We start from the raw sequence: 20,720 nt of genomic DNA on the forward strand, positions 1-20,720 counted from the left end.
GGCTGAAGAGAAGAGTGGTGAGGTGGCTTGCTAAGGTCACACTGAGGAGGAAGGGCCAGGAGCTGGAGGCTGTTCTCTGCCTGGTACTGTCTGGAACTCACTGCTCAAAGCAGGTGCACAAGTGGCCCTGCCTGAAGCTCCCTCACCCTTAACCCACAGTTCAGGTTCAGGTTCAGATACCCTGCCGTTTTCTCCAGGGGGGCTGCCAGGTGCCTCAGAAGCCCTTCATCCAGAGGAGAAACCTCTGCGGTTGCTACTGGAGTGGAGAGGTCTGGGGGCTGTGTGCCCCTCTGGAGTTTGGGCACACTCAGGCAGATTTCTCCCAACTCCCTGGTGCAGTGCAGGTAGCTGGGGGTTCGAGGAACCTGGGCTCAAAACTACCTATATATGGCCGTGTGAACTCGGGGAAACCCCTTTATCTCTCTGAGTCTCAGTCTCCTTATCTATAAGGGGAGGTATGAAACTTTTCCTTGTTTCATAAATAAAGGTTTCCTGAAAAAGCATACTCAATGGTGAATGCTGAAAAAAGAAATCAAACAATTGACTTTGTTGTTTTGTGGGTAAAGAGCAGTTGTCTGCAGAATTAAGCCATGTTATGAAATTCTCAATTATGTCTTGTCTATTTGGCATATCTTCACCATCTATTTTCAGCCTCTCACAGATGTTTTTAAATTAGGAGCTCACCCATCATTATGGATGCAATTTCTATGACTATTTGTGTTAAATTAGAGAAAAATGCACCGAAGTATTAAACCAATTGTGCAAACACTACTATCCAGGCAAAAATGGTTGCTCTGCCAAGACTGAGCTTTTAGTAGGCGGTCACCAGCCCCTGTGATGCTGAGAACGTTCTTTCAACCAGCTGACGTGCTCAAGCTTCAATGCAACATATGGAAAATGTTTTGGGATAGCGAAACACAAATATGTAGGTTTTCTAAAGGTCAAGACTAACAGCTTGCACATAACTTTCATGGTTGTCATGCAAACCAACAAGATGAGAGCAGGAAAAGAACAGAGGATAGAGAGTGCTAAATAAATATTAACTAGAAGACGCCTAGAGCAACTTGGGTGACACTTTCACTCTCCAGAGCCTTATGATGCCCAAAGATGGCCCTGGGATGCACTGGGATTACCACCTCTTTTTAGGAGGGGTTTCTGAGGCCCTGGTGTTGGAAGCCAAGGTGTTTGTTGGTGGTGGTGGGCAGGGGCACAAAGCCAATGTAGATGGTGGCTGTTGTGTGGTCCAGAAGAGTGTTGATGGCTCTGAGTCCCTCCACCTACACTTGTTGCTCCAGAAGCCCAGACATGTTATTTTAGATGCAGGGGGATGATTTGGTTGAAAAAAAAAAAAAAAGTCTCATGCATGAAGTTGTCAGGTTGACTCTGGTTTACATTTTTAAATAGCAAATACTATAACGTCTTAAGTATTTCCCGGGTGCCAGACACTAAGCCAGACATGCTACATTTGCTGTCAAGTTTGAGGGAGACCACATAGCACAGGGGACAAGAATACTGAGCTCTGAATCCTGATTTTTCTATCTCCTACTTGTGTATCCTTGGGCAAGTTGCTCAACTTTTCTGTCTCTTAGTTTTGTGAGAATAACTACTTACAACAGAGTGTTGCAAGGATTAAATTAGTTATTACAGGCTCTTAGGCCATCTCAGAAAGTGTCTGGTCTGAAGTCAGTGTCTGATAAATGATTTACTATTTTTCCACATATACAATTTATCAATAATAATCTCTTCAGTAACAGTGTGGGATAGGCACTGCTACTTTCCTTCTACAGAGAGATGAACTTGGGACATGAAAGTGTCTGTCCAGGTCAAGCAGTGCGGTGGGCCTTACATGCAGTTCTGACTGGCTCCTAAGTCTGCAGTCTGGAAACCTTGCCTTGTTATTTGCTAAAAACTTTACCTTTCTGACTTGACCTGTCAGGCATGGGTGGGCAGCATCAAGGGGGAACAGGTGAGCCTATCTGCAAAGCCAGGGCTCAGCCCAGGTGTTCGCCGCCATGACGAGATATTGGCTTCCCTTCAGTGAGTTCTCTCTTCCTTTACGTCTTTTCCAACATGTAGGAATTCCAAGTCCTGCCCCCATGAAGTCATTAGTGCTTCATCCCTTTCCTAGTTGAGAAAAGTATAGTAATGGCCCTGTGACTCTGAATCAGTAAAGGAGCCAAAGAACTTGAATTGAAACCCATTTTCCGAGTCTCAACTTCAAGATAACTCAGCTTGAATGAGGCTGCCTCATATTTCCCTCCACATGTGAACGTGAAATAGCAGTAGTGCTGGCTCTTAGAGCTCTATATTCTTGTGTTCATTCAGTTGCTGTCAACCATGTACTGTGTCAGGCAAAGACGGAGAGAAGAAATAATGACAGAGTCCGTCCTTGTGGCAGGATAGAGGTGAGACATATACCCAAGTTACAACAATTCAATGTAGACAGACAGAATTACATACTGAAAAGATGTTTTTTGAGCTCAGCAAGAAGAAATCACTTCCACGTGGAAGGAAACACAAGCTAGATCTTTTTTTTTTTTTTTTAAGATTTTATTTATTTATTTGACAGATAGAGACCACAAGCAGGCAGAGAGGCAGGCAGAGAGAGAGGAGGAAGCAGGCTCCCTGCCGAGCAGAGAGCCCAATGCGGGGCTTGATCCCAAGACCCTGGGATCATGACCTGAGCTGAAAGCAGAGGCTTTAACCCACTGAGCCACCCAGGTGCCCCCACAAGCTAGATCTTAAAGGACAATTCAAATGTAATTTTTTAAGATCAAAATGATTTTTTAAAGATTTTATTTTATTTATTATTTTGACAAATAGAGATCAGAAGCAGACAGAGAGGCAGGCAGAGAGAGAGAGAGGAAGCAGGCTCCCTGCTGAGCAGAGAGCCCGACGCAGGACTCCATCCCAGGTCCCTGAGATCATGACCTGAGCCAAAGGCAGAAGCTTAACCCACTGAGCCACCCAGGTGCCCCAAGATTAAAATGATTTTTAATGAAAATTCTCAAAGTATAAAAAAATATGGAGAATAATGAACACCCACATACTCATCACCCAATTCCATAATTGTACATTACTTTCTTGACATTAAGACAAATCATTTTATAAATAAAGGATTGAAACTTTCTGAAATGAAATGAAACGAATGGCTTGAAACATGCCATGTCACTTTCACATACTTTGCATGCATCACTAAAATGTGGAGACATCTCTCACATAATCACATGTCATTATCAACCTAACGAAGCTGGCAATAATTCCATGGTATTATCTAACAGCCTATCTGTATTCATATTTCCCCAATTGTCTCAAAAATGGCTTCTTGCTGTTGGTTTGTCCTATTTGGGATTCAAACAAACTTCATACATAACATATGATTGTTCTGTCTCTCTCTCTACTAGAGTAGCCCACACCCCCCATTTTAGTTAGTTTCATGCCATCATTTGTAAAAACCAGGTTGGTGGTCCTATAGAATATTCTGGATTTTGGATTTTGCTCCCTTATAATGACTTGTTTCTCTATCTCCCTATTCCTTGTACATAGAGTTAACTCAGTGGGTTCCATTAGATCCAGGTTCATCTTTTTCTCGTAGGGATGCCTTATGGAAGGACTATGTGCTCCACATCACATACTGTGATAGCTAGCCTCATATGTGATTTCACATACTCCTCCTGATAGGAGGCTTACACTGTCTGGCTATGCCACTTTAATGATGCTAGCGTAGATCTGGGTTCAAGTGATGTTGGTCTGATCTCTCCATTGCCAAGTTCCTCATCGACACTTCAACTAATGTTTCCATTAAGGGCTACTAAATATTACTAAATACTGATGCTCTAATTCCAAATTCCTTCCACATTTGTTAGTAGGGAGTCGAGAAATTAAAGGATCAGAAAGAAAAAAATGCCATGTAGAGTTCTACCAGGGTTGGGTTGTATTTGGATATAAAGAAATAGTGCTTTTCCAGAGACATAGAGATAGAAACCTTGCTCAGGAAAGAGTATTTTCCACTGGCTGGATTGTAGAGGGTATGATGGAATTATTCAAGAAACCGCAGTTACCACCTTGGGTGATACCTTTAAATACTAGTAGCATATTTATCCAGTACTGGTATAGGACCAGATACAGAGCTGTGACACCTGGCTGAGCACGTAGAGCCCCTGCAGCGCTTACGAACCCCTGCCAGGGGGCAAGCTAGAAGTGATTAAACTTGCAACATAGTTGTGCTCTTGGTCAAACTGACTGCCAATTCAGGCACATTGAGGAGACACACATGTGGCTATTTCAACTTTGTAGAGTAAAAATGTTTCCACAGTGGAAATTTACTCCCCACTGTGGTAGGGTTAATAGAAAAGATTTTTGAGTGGTAAAATGTTTGAGGGTGCTGAGCAAGCTTCAGGAAGGAAGACGGCATTCTTGTGAATCTGTGTTAAGTAAAATATAGACACATGTTGACTGAGTCACCCACATCTGATTCTGCTGACATGGAGAAGCTTGAAATTTGGTAGACATTTATGAGGAAAAATGGCATCGTGTTGATATCTAAGTTCTTGTTATAATTCCTAGCCTGTGAATAAAATTCCCTTATTTGGAGACAGCATGCAAATTTATATTTTTAAAAAACCCACAGTAATGATAATTAAAACATGTCTCTGTTATCCCAAAACATAAATACAACTACTGTTGCACTTTGTATTGATGGGACTATGGGTCTTAATCTACTTTTTAATTTCTAAAATTTTTGGCATTGTTTTCTTTAAAAAAATTGAACAAGAGATCAAATCATGAGTTCACTACTGCCTGATGGAGTCAATCATGCTTCCTTAGCACAACTGTACTCAACCTTGGTTTGCAGTATAACCAACTGGGAGTTTGCAAATTCCCGAGGCCTAGCCCTAGCTAGCAGTTCTGATATTTGGGCCAGGGTGGGGTGCCAGGGTCTCCATTTTTTTTTTTTAAGATTTTATTTATTTATTTGAAAGAGATCACAAGTAGGCAGAGAAGCAGGCAGAGAGAGAGGAGGAAACAGGTTCCCCACTGAGCAGAGAGCCTGATGTGGGGCTCGATCCCAGGACCAAGGGATCATGACCTGAGCCGAAGGCAGAGGCTTTAACCCACTGAGCCACCCAGACGCCCCGGGGGTCTCCATTTTTAACAAGTATCCCCAGTGATACTGATGCAGACAGGTTCACCAACCCCACTTCACAAAGACCCTTTCTTTATTTGGCTGCACTTTTGTAGTATTACTTGTAAAAAAGATTAAAAAGATGGCCTGCTTGGGTATTTCTTCATATGAACCCTTCATAAATAATGCTTGTAGTTTTCCTGCTGGTGATCTTGTTTTTAAATGAAATGAATTTTTTTCTATCTTCCCTACAGATATTGTTTATGTATTATCATATTTTTGCAAGTTTTTGACATGGGGAAATAATTCCTTTTCTGTAATAACAGCTAGCCTCCCTATGGTACTTGCCAGTTTGTAAAAGCATTTTCACACTCTGTACCTTAGAAACTTGAAAATGATCCTGTGAGCTAAACAGAATCACCATCATCCTCCTCGTCCTCAGACAGGACACTGAAGGCAGAGGGGTAAAGAAACTGAGGTGCAGAACAAGGATTTGAGTCTCATCTCTGTCTTCAAAGATTTGTTCTCTCTTACTGAGTTCACAGGTATTTTCCCAGGTCTGTCTATTCATGACTTGGACTGCTTCTTTTTTTTTTTTTTTTTTTTTAGATTTTATTTATTTATTTGACAGACAGAGATCACAAGTAGGCAGAGAAGCAGGCAGAGAGAGAGGAGGAAGCAGGCTTCTCGCTGAGCAGAGAGCCTGATGCGGGGCTCAATCCCATGACCCAGGGATCATGACCTGAGCCGAAGGCAGAGGCTTTAACCCCCTGAGCCACGAAGGCACCCCTTTGACTTGGACTTCTTTAAAAAGACACTATCTGGGGCCTCCTGGGTGGCTCAGTTGGTTAAGCGTTCGACTCCTTGATTTGGGCTCAGGTCATGATCTGAGGGTTGTATGATCTAGCCCTGCATTGGGCTCTGTGCTCAGTGTGGAGTCTGCATAAGATTCTCTCCCTCTCCCTCTGCCCTTCCGAACCTCCCCATCCCATTCCCACTTGTGCATGCACATACACACACACTCTCTCTCTAAAAAAAAAAAAAAAAAAAAAAAGACACTATCCATCATTCAGTCTTTTTGAGCCATCTTTCCAACATTTATTAAACACAACCCAGAGATGGAATGTGTAAACAGAAGGGAAGGTTGTGCAGAGAAGCACCTTTATCTACCAGGTTTTAGGGGGCAAGGAGCACATACTTGAACTGGAAAAAATTGGCTTTATTTTATGCTTTCAAAGATGAAGCTGGAAAAGATTAAAGACAGAAAAAGAAACGAAGAAAAAAGTCTCAGATCCCTGATGTTTTGGGGTCAATTGTGATTATTGAATGGGTTTAGAGACACAGATGTCCAGAGACACAGAGATTTAAAATTAATATATAAAACTCTTTGTTGTAGGATTTGCCTATTACATGAACATATGTACTAGCATAGTGCCTAGTACTCCTTCTTCCTCAAGGTTGGAGGCTATGCCATGTGCTTTATATGTAGTATGTCTATGCCTGACAGCAGACATATTTCCTCCCATTTTACATACAGAGCAACTGAGGTTCAGTGAGGTTTAAGGACTTGCCCAAGACCATACAGGGAACCACATATTTAAAGATTTTATTTACTTATTTGTCAGAAATCACAAGTAGGCAGAGAAGCAGGCAGAGAGCGAGAGGAAGAAGCAGGCTCCCTGCTGAGCAGAGAGCCTGATGCAGGGCTCAATCCCAGGACCCTAAGATCATGACCTGAGCCGAAGGTAGAGGCTTGACCCTCTGAGCCACCCAGGTGCCCCATTGGAGCCACATATTTAAAAACCAATTCTACCTGGCTTTGAAGTCTGACTGATCCCATTCTGTTCCAAAGCATGGGAAGTAATAAAAATAAGACACTTGTGATGAGATTTTTCAAGTTATTCATTTATTTATAATTCCTGTTGTAAGTCTCATTCTGGGCAAGGTTTGTTATTCCAGGGCCAGGCAAATTTGTCTAAGTAAGTTACCTTACTGAGTAGTGCTAAATAATAGATAAATCTCACATCGAGGAAGGACTATAGTGGCATGCTTCAGGGTTCTAACTTCAGCATTTCTTAGTCAATATTTTCTCAGCAATATGCAGACTCAAAAATTTTGTTCATTAGATAATCAGAACATATAAAATGAGGGGGAAAACTAACAGAGTCATATTAAAAAAAAAAATCCCTCAGGAATGAAAGCCTGAAACAAGTTGAATTAAAATAAGAGGAAAAAAGCATGCAATTAAGGCTCAAAAAATCAACCAGTGAGGCATCATAGCAGAAAGGCCAGACTCAGTAATAGTGTGTGAGGGACAACACAGTGGTGTGGTGGAGAGAGCACTTTCTGACTTTGGGGACTCACAGAAATGTGTGGAATTCTGGCTTTGCTGCTTAATAGCTGTTTGAAAGGCAATGTGATTTATTTACTCCAAACCTGTTTTCCCATCTGCATAGTGGAAATAGTATGCTTACCTTGAATAATTACTGTAAAGAATAAAGATAGTATATATACGAGGTTGGCATGTAGATTGGGCTACATAAAAATAGTAATTTTTGCCTGGAAAAGATTTAGATGTTCTAGCAGGTATGAAGTTCACAAATCTAGATACAACCACCATCACTTCCACCATGGCCAATAATAGCAACTAATATGATTATTGGTCCCAGGCAGTACAATTAGCTTTACAAACCTTGTATCACTTTTTAAGGAAGCCAGTCTTATTACCTTCTTACTTATTTCTTGCACCTTCAGAAGACCCCACACAACTTAATCAAAATGCACAGTCTGTCATTCTATTCAGGGAACCGGTCAATGGAGAAACAGTCTCACATAGCTACAGAGGAAAGCTATATCAACTATCAATACAGAACAATGTCCTTTATGCATAAATATAAACAGTCAACCAAGTATCAAAAGAATCAGAAGACATTGAGCAATATTGAAGAGAGGGTTAATAATAAACAAATGGAATAATTCAGGAGAAAGCAGAGATAGAGTGCAGAAAATATCTTTTAAGAAAACCTATAATTAGTGTCCTCAGAGAGATTATACATGATATTGTATAAATTTAAAAGGAATATGTTGATGTGAAAAATGAAAAATCAGAAAAAAGGAGTTCTTATGAATTAAAAATGTGATTGAAAAATATTAAGATGGATACAGTGGGAGTTCCAAGTTAATGATCTAGATTATAACGTCAAGCAGCATCCTAGAAAACAGCAAACAGTCAAGAATGTTCACTGCCACCATTCCCATTCAACACCATAGTGTAAGTCTATGCTAATGCAGTAAGACAAGAAAAGAAAATAAAAGGCTAACAGGTTGAGAAGGAAGAAAGACAACTGTTCACAGATGACATGACTGTCTATGTAGAAAATCCAAAAGAATCAACAACAAAAAACACCCCCTTGGAACTAATAAGTGATTATAGCAAGATTGCAGAATAAAGATTAATAAAGAAAAGACATTTGCTCTTTTTTTTTTTTAAAGATTTATTTATTTATTTGACAGACAGAGATTACAAGTAGGCAGAGAGGCAGGCAGAAAGGGGAAGCAGCTCCTCCCTGAGCAGACAGCCTGATGTGGGGCTTGATCCCAGGACCCTGGGATCATGACTTGAGCCAAAGGCAGAGGCTTTAACCCACTGAGCCACCCAGGCAACCTGTCATTTCCTTTCTTATATAACAGCAATAAAGCATTGAAATTTGAAATTAAAAACACAATACCATTTACCTCAAACAAATGAAAGAATAAAGTATAAATTGAGCAAAATATGAACAAGATGTATATGAAGAAAGCTAAAAAATTCTGATGAAAGAAATAAAAAAAGATCTAAATAATAAATAAATAAATATATGTTTCATTTACAATGACAGGAAGACTAATATTATTATCATCTCAGTTCTTTCCAACATGATTTACAGATTTAAAGCAATCCCAATTAACAGAACAGGGTACCAAGAAACAGTGAAATAGACGACCACAAATATAGCTAACTAGTCATTGACAAAGGTGCCCAGGCAATTCAGTGAAGAAACTATATTCTCTTCAATAAACAATGCTGGAACAAATGGCCATCCACACGACAAAAAATAAATAAATAAATAAATTATACATAGACCTATACCTTTCACTATAATTAGCTAAAAATGGATCATGACCTAAGCATAAAACATGAAATTATAAACTCCTAGAAGATAATGTAGAAGAAAATCCAGTTGACCTCGGTTTGGTGATGACTCTTTTTTTTTTGGTTCAAAATGATGATTTTATTTCTATCTTTAATGCTAGCAGAGGAGTCCAAAACAGACTGATGTACATTGATATGATTTCTAAGAATCAAAAAAGCAAGCCTTGAAATGATCAGTTTGATCCGTAAGAGACTTAATAGTGTGCCATAATGAGGAATAACACTCTCTAAAGGAACAACAATATTCAACTTCATTATAAAAATCAGTATCTGGGGCGCCTGGGTGGCTCAGTGGGTTAAGCCGCTGCCTTCGGCTCAGGTCATGATCTCAGGGTCCTGGGATCGAGTCCCGCATCGGGCTCTCTGCTCAGCAGGGAGCCTGCTTCCCTCTCTCTCTCTCTGCCTGCCTCTCTGTCTACTTGTGATCTCTCTCTGTCAAGTAAATAAATAAAATCTTTAAAAAAAAATCAGTATCTGGCACCCAATAAAAATTAGTAGGCACACCATCTGCAACAACATAGAGGGATCTAGCGGGTATAATGCTTTGTGAAATAAGTCAGTTAGGAAAAGATAAATACCATTTGATTTCACTCATATGTGGAATTTAAGAAACAAAACAAATGAACCAAGGGAAAAAACAGACTCTCAAATACAAAGAACAAACTGGTGGTTACCAGAGGGGAGGTCGGTGGGGGATGGGTGAAATAGGTGATGGGGATTAAGAGCACACTTATTTTGATGAGCACTGGGTAATGTATAGAATTGTTGAATCATTAGTTGTACACTTGAAACTAATATAACCCTGTATTTTAATTATACAATTTCAAAAAAGAAAAAATTACTAAGCCTGCAAGGAAATAGAAAAACATAACTTGTAACCAGGAGAAACACAAATCAACAGGAATAGAACCAGAAAGCAAGTCTATATAATTAGTTGACAAGAACCTTAATACAGCCATTACAAATTATATAGATAGACTGGGATGTATAATTGAAAATCATGATATATGGGGCTCCTGGGTGGCTCACTTGGTTAAGTCTCTGACTTCAACTCAGGTCATGATCTCAGGGTTCTGGAATTGAGCCCCACATCGGGCTCCCTGCTCAGTGCGAAGCCTGCTACCCCCTCTCTCTCTGCCTGCCTTTCTGCCTACTTGTGATCTCTCTCTCTGTCAAATAAATAAATAAAATCTTTTAAAAAATAAAATCATGAAATAGAATAGGAAGAGAAAAAAAAAGATAAAAAGGACACAAATCAACCGTCTAGAGATGAAAAATGTGATCTGTAAAACAGACCAAAAAACACCTCTAGTAGGTAACAATAGCACATTATATCCTGTAGAAGAAAGACCAGTGAGCTTGTGGGCACAACAATAGAAACTATCCGCAGTGAAGCACAGAGAGATACAAAACTGGGAAAAGAGAATTGGGCTCTAGTGAGAAATGAGACAGTATTAAGTGGCCAAAAAATGTAATTGGATTATCAGAAAGGGGCTGGAAGAGAAAAAGAAGTCTTTGAGGATATGAAAGATGGAAATTCCAAGTGTGTGAAAAACATAAACCCAAAGATTCAAGAAAGTCAATCAGCCTCATGTATGGAGAAAACGACATCAAGTTATATCATCATCAAATCGCTAAAACCCAGTCAAAAAGAAAAAAAAATCATAAAAGTTGCTAAAAATGGATATGTTATATTTCTAGAAAAATATCATAGCAGAAAATCTTTGTGATTTTGGCTTAGTTAAAAAAAATATTTTGGAATATAAAACCATACATTATAGGGATGCCTGGGTGGCTCAGTCAGTTAAGCATCTGCCTTCAGCTCAGGTCATGATCTCAGGGTCTGAGTCTTGCATTGGGCTTCTTGCTCAGCAGGGGGTCTACTTCTCTCTCTCTGCCTGCTGCTACCCCTGCTTGTGCTCTCTATCTCACTCCCTGACAAATAAATAAATAATTTTTTTTGGGTAAAGATTTTATTTATTTATTTGACACAGACAGAGAGATCACAAGTAGCCAAAGAGGCAGGGAGAGAGAAAGGGGGAAGCAGGCTCCCCGCCGAGCAGAGAGCCCATGTGGGTCTTTATCCCAGGACCCTGAGTTCATGACCTGAGCCGAAAGCAGAGGCTTTAACCCACTGAGCCACCCAGGCACCAATAAATAAAAATTTCTTAAAAATACACAAAAAACCCCATAAACGGTAAAAGAAAAATTGATGGACTTTTCAAAGTTAAAAGTTTGTACATTTTAAAAGATACTATTATTGGGGCACCTGGGTGACTCAGTCAGTTTAGCATCCAACTCCTGATTTCAGCTCAGGTCATGATCTCATGGTCATGAGATGGAGCCCCATGTTGGGCTCTGTGCTGAGTATGGAACCTGCTTAAGATTCTCTCTCTCCTTCTCCCTGTGGCCCCCCAGCCCCACTTGTGCACACACTCTCTAAAAAAAAAGAAACATACATATGTATACATATATATATGTGTATATATATGTATGTGCATATATATATATATATATATAGAGAGAGAGAGAGAGAGAGAGAGAGGGAGAGAGGACTATTATGGAAATGAATATGTAAACCGCAGACTGGGAAAATATATATCTGATATAAGAATACGTAAATAAATTTTATAACTTCATAAAAGAAGACAAAAATTCAATTGAACAAATACTAGAACAGAGAAGATAGATGAATGGCAAGCAAGCACGTGAAAAGATGCTTAATAGTATTGACTTTTATGAGAATGACATTTAAAAATCACAGTGGGATATCCCTACACACCTGCGAGAATGGCTAATATCAAAAGACTGATCACATCAAGTGTCAGCAAGGCTGTGGAAAAACTGCTACTTTCTTACAATGTTGATGGTAAGGTGAAATGGAATGGACTTTGGAAAACAGTCTGGGAAATTCTTATCTTCTGGCCCAGAGATTTCATTTCTAGTTATTATTCAAAGAGAAATGCAACCCTATGACCGCAGAGACTTGTATGCATCGGTTCTTAGGAGCTTTACTCTTATTAGCTCCCAACTGAAAACAACTGAAACATGCATTAGCTGATGAATGGATTTAAAACATTTAAGGTTGTAACTGACAACTGATACCTATAAGAACCTGTTTGAATCTCAAGAGCATTGTGCTACGACAAAGAAGCCAAACACACATGCAAAAACATGCTGTATGTTTCCATGTATATGAAGCTCTGTATGAGGCAAAACTACAGTAACTGAAAGCTGATCGGTGGTTCTCAGGGACAAGGGGATGGTGTCAAGGGATTGAACAAAATGGGCCTTGGGAAAACTTTTGGGGGTGATGGAAATAGCCCACATTTTGACTGTGGTCTTTACCCAAAGGCATATATTTGTAAACCTCATAATTCTACACTTCAAATAGGCAAATGTCATTTATACCTCATTAAAGCCGATTTTTAAAAAAGAGCATTTGGAGGGCATTGAAGGGTTTTGAGTTGCATATTCCATGGTGTGTTGAGTTCTTAGCATGGTGGAAAAGATTTATTCCTGTTCTGGCATCTTAAGTTAAGCCTTAAGAGCATGAAATCTCCCCTCGTATACATGCACAAGGCACACACACCCACAGGGGAAAATTAATGATGCTATTAGGCATGAAACAAATGACTCTAGAAAAAATGGAGGGAAATATCCAAGAAAGAGGATGGCATGTGAGATAAAAGAAATAGTGACAGACGGGCACCTGGCTGGCTCAGTCCATAGAGCATGTGACTCTTTTTTTTTTTTTAAAGATTATTTATTTATTTATTTGACAGACAGAGATCACAAGTAGGCAGAGAGGCAGGCAGAGAGAGAGAGAGAGAAGAGAAAGTAGGCTCCTGCTGAGTAGAGAGCCTGATGCAGGGCTCGATCCCAAGACCCTGGGATCATGACCTGAGCCGAAGGCAGAGGCTTTAACCCACTGAGCCATCCAGGCGCCCCAAGCATGTGACTCTTGATCCCAGGGTCATGAGTTTGAGTCCTACATTCGGTGTAAAGATTATTAAAAAAATTAATAAATAAACTTAAAAAAAAAAAAAGAGAGAGAGAAATAGTAGCAACTGAGTGTGACTCCAAATACATAAGGGAAAATAAAAAAGGCTTCTGGCTGGGGCACCTGAGTGGCTCAGTGGGTTAAGGCCTCTGCCTTTGGCTCAGGTCATGGTCTCAGGGTCCTGGGATCAAGCCCCGCATCGGGCTCTCTGCTCAGCAGGGAACCTGCTTCCCTTCCTCTCTCTCTGCCTGCCTCTCTGCCTACTTGTGACTTCTGTCAAATAAATAAATAAAATCTTAAACAAACAACAAGAAAAAGGTTTCTGACAAAGGAAAAGGCCCAGAATACATGCTTGTGAAGTGGAAGAGCAAATTGCAGGAGCTTTGTATAATATGATCTCTGTTGGGTTGATCTTTGTTGGCGGGGGAGGGGTGCAGAGGCAGGCAGTGTATAAATATATCTGCAAATGAAAAGAAAATGTCTGGAAGCCCTTCATATAAACGAAACTGCTAACAGAGCCACTTCTTGGGAATGAAATTCACAAGCCAAAGGATTGGAGGACTTTACTTTTTTTCTTTTTCTTTTTTTAAGGTTTATTTATCTATTCTAGAGAGAGGGAAAGAGAGAGAGAACAAGTGGGAAGAGCAGAGGGAGAGAGAATCTCATGCAGACTCCTCAAGCATGGAGCCCAATGCAGTGCTCAGAGGAGGCTCGATCTCAGGACCCAAAACCAAGAGTCCCGGGCTTAACAGACTGCACCACCCAGGTGCCCCAGACTTTACATTTTTGTTTTACATACCTCAGTGCGATTTGGATTAAACACAAAGCAACATGCTCAAATACATAATACCATTAAATATTATTTTAAAATGTGAAGTTAAAAAAAAAAGAAACTAGGCAATTATCTACAAAAAAATAAAATACATGGGAACATGCGCCCTTGAGCAGTGTCAGAAAGCATGAATGACGTGATAGAATTCTGTCCTTACTGCGCTCCATCCAAGCTTGGAGGACTCGCCCTCCTCTTATGAATCACATTAAATATGCTTTTCTCTTTACACAAGGAATCTGCTTCTGTTAGAGGAAATCCAGAAAGTAGAGAGGAAGACAGAAATTACTTATAACACCGTCATCCAGAGAGAGAACCACTGTGAACATTCTGGTACATAATTTTCCATTGCCATTTGAAAAAAAAAAAAAAGCAGAGCTGGGATCATTATCTACATCCTGTTTTGTGGTGACCTGCTTTTAAAAGAGTGTATCATGTCCATCTGTTCCTGGCATTACCCATTCTGCCCATAGTATACATTACAAGGCTGCAAGGCATCTGATCAGTAAGTTGTACCGTACTTATTTTACCCATTGCTTTTGTACACACCCAAGCTGTTTCCATCTTTTAGTATCAGAAGGAATGCGGCAAGGGTGCCCTTTGCTCGTGTACTTATCCTTGTTCATGTCCCCCGTTAATCTTGGTTGAGGTTAAAAGTTCTGGAAATGAGATTGCTAGGTGCAAAATCGTAACATTTTGAAGTCTTCTGATCTATTTTGCCAAATCGGCCTTCAGGCATTTCATACCACAGTATATGAGTATGTATTTCCCTGTACTTTCTCTGAAAAGTGTTATTATGCTCTTCATACTAAGTTAATTTATTTTTTAAAAATAGTCCTTTACTTTTTAACCTAATTTTTCATAAGCAGGTAATACATACCTGTTGAAAGTCAGAAAAATTCAGATCCATGCAAAGAACAAAATAAAAATCACCTGTAATCCTACCACATATGGAGAATCACTATGAACACTTTCGTGAGGAATTTCTGGAGTTTTTATAGAGTTTTTTATAGATGTATCTACACTTTTTAAAAACCGGGGCCCAAGGCACCTGAGTGGCTCGGTTGGTTAAGCATCTGACTCTTGGTTTCTCCTCAGGTTATGATTTTGCTGGGTCGTGAGATTGAGCCCCTCATGGGGCTCCGTGCTCAGTGGGGAGTCTGTTAAAGATTCTCTCCCTCTTGCTCTTCAAAACAAATATTTAAATCTTAAAAAAATAGGGCCAAACTGTGTATACAGTATTATAATACAGTTATTTCAGTAAAGAGTACGGTAAACTATATATAAATAAATGCAATTTTGGAGCCAATGTTAGTAACTACATGCCATTGTGCAGACTCAACATTAATTTATTTAACCACTATTGGTCAAATAAGTTATTTGCAACCTTTTATCATTACAAATAAACCCATAACAAACATCTTTGTAAAATATGTATTTAGTCGTTGGTCCAATATTTTTAAAGCTGTTTTTCTGTAAGTGGAACTACTAAATCAAGGAAGATACATAGATGTCAGGATATTTGTCTCTGATGCTGGATTGATCTCTACAAAGGTAATGCTCATTTACATTCTCACAGCGATGAAGGAAGCCCATTTGTCTGGCCTTTCGTCAGTGGTTTTTATCAAATTTTAAAGAAATCTTTGTCAAACTGCTCAACTCACAGTTAAAATTTAAAATTTAAATTGAGGGTTTTGGAAGGGAGGGGGGTAGGGGGGATGGGTGAGTCTGGTGGTGGGTATCAAGCAGGGCACATATTGTGTGGAGCACTGGGTGTGATGCACAAATAATGAATCTTGGAACGCTGGAAGAATAAAATAAAATTTAAAAAAAGAGAGAGAAAAGAGGAAAAGCTTTTCATAATTTTTTGACTAAAAACTAAAAAAAACAAACCATAATTTTAATTTCATTTTCTAATAATATTTATCCTGTATTTATCAACCTCACTTTTACACTGAGGTGTTTATCATTTTCTTAATGATATACAGAATCCCTTTCCATGATAAATATATTTAATTCATATATTACTTTGTCATGTATATTGTAAATATTTTTCTCTACTTATCTTCTGCTTTCTTATTTATGGTATTTATTGTACATAGAAGGATAATATCATTATCCAACCCATCTATTCATCTTACCAATTTTTACCTTTGGTGTTCACACTTAGAAATATCTTCCCCACCCCAAGATGAAAGAAATATACAACTAGTTTATATTTTTTCACTATTATTTATGAATATTTCATGTATTTGCAAAGCACACTAATGTAATAGGACTAATATCAAACAGATACTTATATGATGTACATCTACATCAGTTCCCTTTCCTTCCTCCCTTCTCTTTTTATGTCACAGATAAAACTAAAGCTTGATCATTATTTTCCTCTTCCTTTGTCTCCAAAAAAAATAATTATCTCGAAGTCAGTGAATGCTATTGCCATGTGCGAGTTTATATGTTTGTGACATATGGATAAACAGCCACAAACATTCTATACTTTTGTTTGGTATGTTTTGCAAAAGTGACTTTATAATGCGTGTCACCATTTTGCATTTTTTTTACCCCAAACTGTGTTTTTAAGGTTTGTTCATTTTGCTACATAGATCTCTAGGTCTTCTATTTTTTTTTAAATCTTATTCCATTAGTGAATAAACCTCATTTTATATAACCACTTATTCATTTTTTAAAAGATTTTATTTATTTATTTGACAGACAGAGATCACAAGTAGGCAGAGAGTCAGGCAGAGAGAGGGGGGGAAGCAGACTCCCTGCCAAGCATAGAGCCCGATGCGGGGCTTAATCCCAGGACCCTGAGATCATGACCTGAGCCGAAGGCAGAGGCTTAACCCACTGAGCCACCCAGGTGCCTCCCATTTATTCATTTTTTACTGAAGAGAGGTTGTCTCCACTTTTTCATGATGACAAATTGCACGATGATGATCGTGATCCCTTGTGCCCATCTGTGAGAATTTCTCTCAACAACAAAGCTTTGATTGATTTTGTGGACTTAGAGGGCAGTAAGGCGAGCTCCTTCCTCTCTACTGTGGATTCCCAAAATGGGCTTCGATCGGGTCCTGATCCCAGTGTCCTAAGATGAATCCCCTCACTGGGCTCCCTGCTCAGCGGAGAGCCTGCTTCTCCTTCTTCCTCTGCTGCTCCCCCTGCTTGTGCTCTCTCTCTCAAATAAATAAATAAATAAATAAATAAATAAATAAATAAATAAAAATGAAATAAAATTTTACCCATGAGCAAAGACCCAAAACAGGAAATATATCCCTGAAGAAAAAGAATAAGGTAAAAGATCCCTATGAGATACAAATGCTTATTAAAAACTGTGGCAATTAAGAGTGGAGGCGTATGAATAGAACAGGGAAGTAGAATAGAGAGACCCAAGCTGACCTTTACCCATTTGGAAAATAGTACATTCCAGAAGAGATATAGATGATTAGCAAGAAAATGATGAGCCATTCAATGCATGATGCCAGGACAAGTGGTTTTCCATACAGAAAAAAACATGAAATTCTATCCTTACTTTACAATTGCTCTCAACTGTTCAGTTCAAATGGACGGAAGAACTAAATGTCAAGGGCAAAAATTAAATTTTTTGAAAAATATATAGAATATTTCAGGAATGAAGAGAAACATTTTTGTTGACAAATCAAATACTATATGATGAATTAAAAGAAAATACATCTTTCTCGGGGCACCTGTGGGTGGCTCAGTCCGTTAAATGCCTGATTCTTGATTTCGGCTCATGTCATGATCTCAGGGTCGTGGGATCAAGGCCGGCATCAGACTCAGTTCGGAGTCTGCTGGGGACTCTTTCCCGACCTCTCCCTCTGCACCCACCCCTGCTTCTGCATTCTCATTCTCTCTCTCTCCAAACAAATTAGTATTTTTAAAAACCCATCTTTCTCAATAATTTGAAATGCTTGCTTGTCCAATATTCAATTTCCACGTATTCGTGGGCTTGTTTCTGGACTCTATTTGTTCCTGTGTAGAACCACACATATTAATTACTTCAGTTTAATAATGCAGTTCAATTTCTTCTTTTAAGACTTTCTTTCTCACTTTTCTGATATAATTTAAGAATAATTTTGACAAGTTAAAAATGGCCATGCTAATTTTTGTTGGTGTTACATTTAAATCCATGCATTAATTTTGGAACATGGGTTTGTTAATGTTATTATTGAAAAAAGAAATCTATTGGTGTTTTTGTATTTGAGTTATTTTATTAATTCTGATAGTTTTTCCATTACTTGTCTTAGATTTCTCAGGAAGACAAATATGTCATCTGTTACATCTTTTCCTTAAATATGTAATTTTACTGCTTTGTCTTGTTACATTATGCAGGGTAAAATTTCCAAAACAAAGCTAACTGATATCAATATTAGGCCCGTCTCATTTATCTTGAATTTGGCTGTTGGCTTTCAATAGATATCTGGAACTTTTCCTTTTCTCTAGGTTACGAGAAGCTTTCACAGGAATGTCACTGAATTCTGTATAATGTCTTTCAAAATATCTATCTGGACAATTATCAACAATTACGTTTCTATTTTGACTTGATGTGACAGATTAATATTTTTCTTAATGTTGAATTCTCTCATGATGGAATGAGCTTCACTTAGTGACAATATATGAAATATCATATTTGACTCGAATCTTTTTTAAAAATATTTTTGCTTCTATATTGATAAGCCAAATTTATGTATAGCTTTATGTGTGACAACTTATTTTTTAATAAAATGATAAACTTTGTATGAAAATAATATGTACTCATTATAGCAACAAATTTAAATATAAGACTTTAAAAAGTAGAAAGTTTCCTATAACCTGTACCCCTGGGGATAAAAATATATGTTTATAAAAAATAAAAAAAATTTAAAAAAAGAAAGTTTCCTATAATCCCAACATGCAGAGACAACCTCTATTAATAATTTGGGGTATTTCATCTTACATCTTTTTTGGGCATGGGGGAGGGCGCTTTTCCAAAGCTGAAACCAGTATGGAGCATGGTTGAAAATGGAATCTTTGAAATGGACTTAAATCCTGACTTCATGATTTATAAACTACACCACATTCATCAGTATCTTTGATTTTTTGAAATCTCATTTTCCCAGGCTGTAAAATAATAACAGCCTCACGGGGAGAGAGGAGAAAGGCAGGAGGTAGAAGCAAAGTGCGCAGTGCCTGGAGCAAATAGTCTCTAAATACATTTTAGCTATGATCCGGCTGTACATACAGTTTTGTATTCCTCTTGTCACTCAACACTACACCAGAGGCTTTTTTCATCATTCAGACTTAAAATAAACACAATTTTATAATTTTGCCCTACCGTCTGTATGTGTGTGCACACATACATACATGGACAGCTTTATCTAATATTTGTGTAAAAATTGCTGCCTACATTTCGGGTTTCTTCCACCTCAGTTTGGTCTCTCAGAAGGAACACTAATTAGGACCAATACTGTGTGCGGCTGTTTCAGGATCCTGATCCAAACTGTCAGATTGCTTTCCAGAAAGAGTGTGACAATGTGGGTTCCCAGCAGCTGTGTGGGACAAGGAGCTCCACCTGACTGCACGCAGGGCAGCCCAGAGCCATCTCTCCTCCACGTGAGGACCTATTCTGTCCCCAGCAAAGACCTTTCTGCACAGACCCTGGGCTGTGCTGCGGGGTGAGTGCCAGACACTCACATGACAGCCCAGGTTCCCCCTCTAGAGCTCACTTTCTAGTTGACCAGTGGCCGGTGAAGGAGAGCAAGTAAGGAAATGACCAACCATTTCCAAAAGAGGTAAGTGCTGCGCAGAAAGTAGAGGACAATGTGATAGAATTATCCCAGATGCACTGGGTTACTCAGACGGTGAGGAAAGACCTTTCCCAGAGGGTGACATTTTTAAACTGAGGCAACAGCTCTGCAGAGGTTGGGAAGGGCAGTGGGAACAGCGGTGGGGAAGGCTCAGAGAACAGCACGCACTTGGCACATTCTAGGAGCAGGAGGGGGTCTGTGTGCTTGGAACAGGGTGAGCAGGAAGGCCGGGTAGGCAAAGGCAAAGAAGGGGGGCAGGCCAAGAAGGAGTTGGGTTTTCTTCCAAAATACCACATTAAAGTATTTTAAACAAGGCTGACTTACCTTTTAGAAAGATCGCTGCAGCCGCTGTGTGGAGGAGACAGTGGGGTGGGAGCCCAGAAGAAGGGTCGCTCAGGAGGAGACAACCCAGGAGGCACAGCGACGAGTGGGGGGACCGGGGTGTTGTCAGGGGAACTGGGGGAAGTGCATAGAAACGGTGAGGTGCCAGTGAAAAGGCGAGGACCTTCAGATGTGGTGGGGAGGGGAGAGGAAAGAGATACCCCTCCAACCTCCTGAAGAGTCAGAACCTTCTGCTGCACCCCCTGCCCCCTGCTGTGGGGCGTCTGCAGAAGTAGAACCCAGTGTCCAGCAGGGATTTGGCAGGTCCATTTTTGAACACTGAGCGCCCTGACTAAACACACGGGAAGATGGGTACTTGATCGGGGAAGACGATCGAGAGCCTTAGCTAGAGCCTGAATTTGGATGGAAGTTGGTATGTGCCT

General features: G+C 39.5%; 1 protein-coding gene across 3 annotated transcripts in view; it reads right to left on the bottom strand.

Annotated features, from left to right (window-relative positions):
* The window catches only part of BLK (BLK proto-oncogene, Src family tyrosine kinase), a 70,411-nt gene that overhangs the window by 26,041 nt on the left and 23,650 nt on the right, over positions 1-20,720 (bottom strand). Inside the window, exon 1 of one of the 3 annotated variants that reach the window (XM_032332260.1) lies at positions 20,281-20,412. The exons of the other annotated variants lie outside the window; for them this stretch is intronic. The gene's annotated coding sequence lies outside the window, so the exon portion shown is untranslated. Of the gene's footprint in view, positions 1-20,280; positions 20,413-20,720 lie in introns of those variants that run through there. 3 annotated transcript variants of the gene reach the window in all.

Source organism: Mustela erminea, chromosome 2, assembly GCF_009829155.1.
Source record: "Mustela erminea isolate mMusErm1 chromosome 2, mMusErm1.Pri, whole genome shotgun sequence".
Lineage (NCBI taxonomy): Eukaryota > Metazoa > Chordata > Mammalia > Carnivora > Mustelidae > Mustela > Mustela erminea.